We start from the raw sequence: 7,278 nt of genomic DNA on the forward strand, positions 1-7,278 counted from the left end.
CTCCCTCGGCAGCAAAACTCAAACTCACAAATAATCAATTAACTCCATGGATTCACATTTCCAGGCTCAAATCATGCGTCCGGGAAACTGATTCTGGCAACATCGGACCAGAGGACTCGAAAGAATCCACACCTACATACTCTTGCTCTCCCCACCCTACTGACCCTTTAAAAATTCGTCTTTCTCGTGTTTCTGCCCTTACACCCATAGCTGAAAACATATCCAAAAATGTACCTTAACTTTCTGATCCTCATCCTCATCCTAACCCCAAGGGTAACACCTTCACCATCGTATGTCTGGAGATCCAAGGTGAGAGAAACAAACACACAAAAAAAACACCCGAACCACCCGCTTGGCTACCACTTCTGACTGTCCCCTAACAGGGTGCTCCTCAGCCATCTATATTGTACTCTCTTCCTCTTCCTCTGAGCTCATTAAGCAAGCCAGCCGCCCTTGCTTTTGTTTTTTATATGACCAAAATAAGGATTACTGCAAACAGTGGCCGGAAACCTATGGGGGCTCCCCCTATTGGTCATGCAGAATTCATGATGCATATTCAGGGCAACTAAATGTAGGACGATTTAAACTTGAGTCTGCCTCCCACCAATACAAGCTGACCATCCTAGACCCTGGGAACCCACGCTGGACAGCAGGAGTAAAAGCTTCCTTTTATTGCGGTGGGTATGCCTTCACTCCCTGTGGTTCCTTATCCATTACCCGGGAATATGTTTCCATAGAGTCCCCAGTCTCTCTTGTCTCTTGTCAGAACAACAGCTGCTCTCATCCCTAGAAAGCCAACGCACTTCTGACTCTCAGGCTTCACCGATCTATACCTGGTTACAGATCATCACTGACACATTGTCCTACCTAAACCAAACTTTCCCCACTGCAAGTCCAGCAAATTGCTTTCTGTGCACTTCCCTAGCACGGCCCTTACTTGCCGCAGTTCCAATAAAAGTTTCCAGCATGGATGTTTCCAGCTTGCCCAATTTATCCTATAAAAAGGATCCTTTTAAACCCCTGCAGAATGTTCCTTTATGGGAACCCGAGGAAAATAACCACACCATAATTCCTCGGGTTTGCCTTCTGGGATCCGCGACTCCCAATTCCCTTCTGACAGGTTTTTGCCACCATATCCTAACCATCAACCACACCATTTATTTCCCACCAGGTCTCTTCTTCTGGTGCAATGGCACTCTCACCGCCATTATACTCTCCTAGCCCATGTTTATTAGTCACCATAATTCCACAACTCACTCTCTATAGCAACTCTGAAGTAAAATCCATCCTTAACCCTCTAAAACGTGGAAAACGGGCTGCATTCCTTCCGTTAGTGATAGGCATTTCATTAACGGCCTCAGCGGCAAGCACAGGGTTATCGGGGGGAGCCTTAAGTCATTCCCTATGGGCTGTCAAGGACATTAATTTGAAACTTGAAAGAGCACTTACTTCCACAGCAGAATCTCTAACATCCTTACAAAAACAGGTCACCTCACTGGCACAAGTCACCCTTCAGAATCGCAGGGCCCTAGATTTACTCACCGCTGAAAAGGGTGGAACCTGTCTTTTTCTTAAGGAAGAATGCTGTTATTATATCAATGAATTGGGTCTTGTAGAAGACAATGTTGTTAAGCTCACTGACCTGGCAGCCACCTTAAGGACCCCAACAAGTCAAAACCCTTTCTCTTCCTTAATGTCCACTCCCCTTCTGGCATGGGTATGGCCTATCCTTGGACCACTGTGTGTAATCTTTTTAATGTGTCTATTTTTACCATGTATTATAAAGTTTATTCAAACTCAAGTAGGTAAAATCTCTAACCAAACTTTTAACTAGCTTCTACTTAGAAATTATCAGCTTCTGGCCATAGATGAATCAACCGCCTTCTCCAGAGAACATCCCTCACAATGCTGAAAAACCTTTCAAAGATTCCTGGGATACCTTCTTGAGAATGATATCTGATGATGCCTGGCTTGTACCCGCCATAGAGACTTATACCGACTAGACTGAAGTGATAATGTACCTTTGGCTACAGGGAACATTTTGTGATGTCACATCTGACTTTATACCAATCTTTTCAGCTCTCTTATGGGAACTCCTAACTTCCCTCCTTCAGACCCCTTCCTGGCATGCCCCCACTCAGCAGGAAGTAGCCAGAGCGAATTGACGTCCCTTTCCATATAATAACAAAAAAGGGGGAATGTTGGGAGTCTCCCTGAGAACTCCCAGGGCCTTTCAAACATGGCAGCGGGCAAATTGCCAGTGGGCGGCTAGAATTCCCGGGTCCTTTCAGATAAGAAGCCCCTAATGCAATATGGCGGCGGGCAGATTGCCAGTGGAAGGATAACAAGTTGTTTTGAAAATTCACTAATTGGTCCTCCCGTCTTTCGCCCTCGTGAACAGTTCGTGATCTCCATGAATCTTATGCAGGGCGGACATGCATGCACCGTAGGTGATGACCTGACCTTTACTATGATTGGCCCCAGGAGCTTCCTGGTCTAAGATAACTGACTTTCTATATAAGCCAGCAGCAGTTCGCAATAAAGTGCTTCATCTTTGTCACTGCTATCTGTGTGTGCGTTTTGATCTCCGACGACGAGCCTTGGCCTTTCAATACTACCTGATAATACTTCACGATATTCCCTTTTCAAAATCTTAGGAAACTTTTTTCTGTGTCATGGTTTATAGACACAGACAATCCTTTACCTGGTCATGTTTTTTACTTCTCTTTACCAGCTTTGAAACTCACGTTCAAATTGCAGCCTTCCTCTGGCACCTATTTTTTTTTTCATTTGCATGAACATTGTGGATTTTTATTTTGATTCCATTTTATTTTGCCTGCTTAAATTTTCCTTGTATTTCTTTACCTATACTAAAAGATTTTGTACAATATTTCAAGACATATTTTTATAAGCCACCAAATATTTTTGTAATTTAAAAAATAAGTTAAAACATAAAAATGAATAAAATGAAATCTATCTCTTCTATTGGAACCACAAGAATCATGTAAAAATTGCCATGCAGCTATTAGATAAATGAACAATGTGAATAGAAACCAATATGACAAAATTATTTCATAGATCTCACCATTTCATTTTCATCTGCAAAAAGTGGGTATGGGTTTTGGTGTCTACTGGAAATAACCTAAATTCAATAAGTGATGTCCTTCCTCAGAAATAGCTTCAAGGAAAAAAGGGGTTCAATCCCTGGAGAAGTAAGATAGTAAGTGCAGTGAGTTAAATGGTGGCCCCCCCAAAACATATGGGCAAGTCCTAACCCCAAGAACATGTGAATGTAATAGTTGGAAAAAGAGCTTTTGCAAAATACTATGAAGAGATTAAATCTTTAGGAGGTGGGATCATTTTGGATTTTCTGCGGTGAGCCTTAATTCTCATGGCCAATGTCCTTACAAGTGATAGGAGGGAAGATAGCCACAGAGGAGAAGGCCATGTGAAGATGGAGGGGGAAATTGGATCAACACAGCCATATGCAAAGAAATATCTGGGCCCACCAAGATCTAGGCGAGACGAGGAAGGACTGTCCTCTAGAACCCTAGGGGAAGTGTGGCCCTGCTGACTCAGACTTACAGCCTTCAGAAATGAGAGAGCAGTTTTTCATGTACTAAGCTACCACTTCTGTGAAAATTAATACAGTAAGTGATATAGAAAATGTGGCATTTCTACATATTCCAAAGGGTTAAACTAACTTTTTAGATTTAAATAAAGATATTACTTTATTATGGGCTGATTTGTCTTTTTCCTCAGGAGTCCTGAAGATCTTTCCTTGCATGTATAAAGAAATAAACTGAGTCTTTTAGGAAGGTTCTCGGCAAGCTAAGATAATATTGGGTTTTATGAACTCAGATGTTGTATTCCCTATCAAAAATTGTCACAGAAATCTTGCTTTTTGAGAAATACACAGGCTGACAGAAAGAATATATGGCTTATTCAGATTAGTGAAATCATAACAGACATAAATAGAAGGTAAAACAATAACATAATCAAAATAGGTACTTGAAGATTTTGCCTTCGGGAAAAGGAGGACCAGAAATGATCTATCTCAAGTGAATTTTCAGCTTGAGTTCATGTCCCTTGGATCATCTTTGGCCATGAACTTAAATAAAGTTATTTTCAATTAAAAAATCCTTTATAGAGAAAGAGATTTTCATTTTCAGTCATAAAGTTCTACAAATTTAAGAACAATGAGCATTACAAAGTCAAAGAAAACCATGTCCCAAAACAAATAAGGCATATAGAAACCAATGCACAGAGATTTTGGATACTGACATTATCTCTCATGGTGATAAAATGGCTACATTTGAAAACATCTCGCTACAGATGGAATGCTTTCTCCCCACTCCCAAATTCATGTGTTGAGTCGTAATCTCCAGCGTGATCGCATTTTGTGGGGGTCTTTAGGAGATGATTAGTCCTGAGGGAAGCAGATGCATGAATGGGATTGGGGCTCGTCAATAGATGAATGGATAAAGAAAGCGTGGTATACACACAGAATGGAGTTTGACACAGCCCTAAAGTTCTCTGTCATGCATAACGATTAGAACAAATTAAAAGAAAAAAGAGTGAAATTATGTCTTACTGGTTTATGAATGGAACTGGACAACATCATGCTAAGCAAAATAAGCCAGACTCAGCCCAGAGTCAAATGTTTTCTCTCTCATGTGGAAGCTAGAATGAAAAAAGGAATAAAAAAGGGTCTCACAAAAATAGAAGGGAGAGCAGTAGAGTAGAAACAAGGGACCCCAGGTGAGGGAAGAGGGGAGGCAAAGGGGAAGACCTGGGGAATGAAGTTGATCAGAGATGTTAAGTGCATGTAAGACTATATCACAATTCATTTCAATTTTACATACAGCTGTAATGTGCCAATTAAACTAACTAACAACTAAAGGGGAGATCAATAGAGTAGAGGAAGGGGATAGGGGAGGGAGGGGTAGAAGGAAGGGGACAGTACTGGGGACTGAAAACTATGTTATATATATTTATGAATGTGTCAAAATGAACTCCACTATTATGTATAACTATAATGCACTAAAAAGGGGGACTATCAGAGAACCCCCTTTCCCCTTCCACCATGTGAGGATACATTGATAAGATGACCACCTGTGAGCGAGGAAGCAGGCCCTCTTCATATATTAAATCTGCTAGCATCTCAATCTTGGATTTCCCAGCTTCCAGAACTGTGAGAAATATTTTTTTTGTTTAAAAATCACCTAGTTTATGGTATTTTGTTATAGTAGATTAAACAAACTTAAGAAACATCTACAGAAAATTAAAAATATTTGAAAAGAACCAATAGAACTTATACTAATGAAAAAACTAATAATTGAAATAGAAACCTCAGTGGAAATGTTTAATATAAAATTAGATGTAAACAAATATAATGAATTACAAGATGGAACAGAAAAAAGTTGAAAGAAAAAATCTGGGGAATATAGATAAAAAATTAAGAGAAAAGGAGGATAGCATTTGGAAGTTCTAAATAATTTAATCAGAGTTGCAGTAGGAAAGAGAAATAATATAGAAAGAGATGTTAGCTGGTTGTTCACTGGCAATGGAAAAAGACATCCAAACACTGACTCAAGAGTCTTAATGAATATAAATGAATATAGAGTAATGTATATAAAAACAAACCCATACCTAGATACAGCATAATGAAACTTCAGAATTCTAAGGACAAAGAAAGGATTTTAAAAGAAGTCAGAGATAAAAAGCCAGTTTGCTTCAAAGAAGTAATAACTTGTCAGTTTACTTCTAAACATAACACAGAATGATAAAAGGCAATAGAATAATCTTTAATACACTGAGAAAATAATTGTCAACATGAAATTTTATATTGATGAAGAACATGGATAAACAAACAAAAATAGAGAGAGGTTTTCCAATAGCAGACCTTTGCTAAAAAGAAATTCTAATGAAAGTGTTTCAGATATAAATGATCTCTGAAATGTGAAAAGAAAAAATAGTCAAAGTTTTAAGTGTGTGTGTAAATCTAAAGGAAAATTGACTATATAAAACAATATCAATGTGTCATGGAAAAAAAATATGTAAATTGTTAGAGGTTTAAATGGTATTAAAATGTTCTGTGGGTCTTGTATTACCCAAGAAGCGACATGATTTAAATCTATCAGCAGAGGAGCATGATCACCACAGTGAAAATTTTAGCACTTTATTGAAAGACATTAAAGAAGACTTACCTGATTGGAGAGTTCTACCACACTCATAGGATGGAAGACATGACAGTGTAAAAAAATGCCAATTCGGTAAAATCGATAATAGATTTAACATAACAGCAGCCAAATTTCAAAAAGATCTATTTGTGGAATTTGTTATGCTGATTATAAATACATGTGAAAGTACTGATGGCTAAGAACAGCTGAGGTATAAAGTGAGAAGAGTTGCTCAACTAGAATTTAAGACGTTTTAGTAAGTCCTAGATGGTGTAGTTTGGGCATAAGAATAGAAAGTAGGGGCTGGGGTTGTGGCTCAGTGGTAGAGCACTTGCCTACCATGTGCAAGGCCCTGAGTTTGATCCTCAGCACCACATAAAAATAAATAAATAATATAAAGGTATTCTGTCTAACTACAACTAAAAAAAAATATTAAAAAAAAGAATAGAAAGTAGACAAATGGATAAAATGAACAGCCCCTGAACAGATCTCTGCATGTTATGGTTTGAATTGAAAATGTCCCCAAAGGTTCATTTGCCTTTAAGAAGTGGGACCTAGTAGAAGGAAGTTAAGGTCATTGGGAGTGTGCCCTTGAAGGGGATATTGGGACCCTGGTCCCACCTCTTCCTTTCTTGCTTCCCTGCTATAAGAGGTGAGCATTTCCCTCCACCACGCACTCACTGCCATACTATATTACTTTGTCATGGGCAAAGGCGACATGACCAAGTGACCATGAACAGACATTGTAAGTTGCTGGGAGCCATTAGCCAAGTAGGTATGACAATTTCCTTGCCAGCGTACCCCATGTTGCTGACATTTTGCAGTGACATTGAATGTAGTTGACCTTGCTCAAGGACCAGGGCGGATTAGGGTGTTCCCGGTTTAACATAATCGGGTTTAGGGCGTTCCCAGTTTAGGTTCCAGGTTTAAGGTTTAAGATTATTCCTGCTGGGAATAGGGCGTATCCTGCTGCCTAAGTTCCCCTTGAGTTCTCACGGGATTCAGACAGTATATTTTGGGAGACAGAAGCCCAGTGAAGGTGAATTTGGGAGAGAACGTGGATTTGGGCAGAGAACGTGGATTTCCCCAGAACGTG

Source organism: Marmota marmota, unplaced genomic scaffold, assembly GCF_001458135.2.
Source record: "Marmota marmota marmota unplaced genomic scaffold, marMar, whole genome shotgun sequence".
Taxonomy (NCBI): Eukaryota; Metazoa; Chordata; class Mammalia; order Rodentia; family Sciuridae; genus Marmota; species Marmota marmota.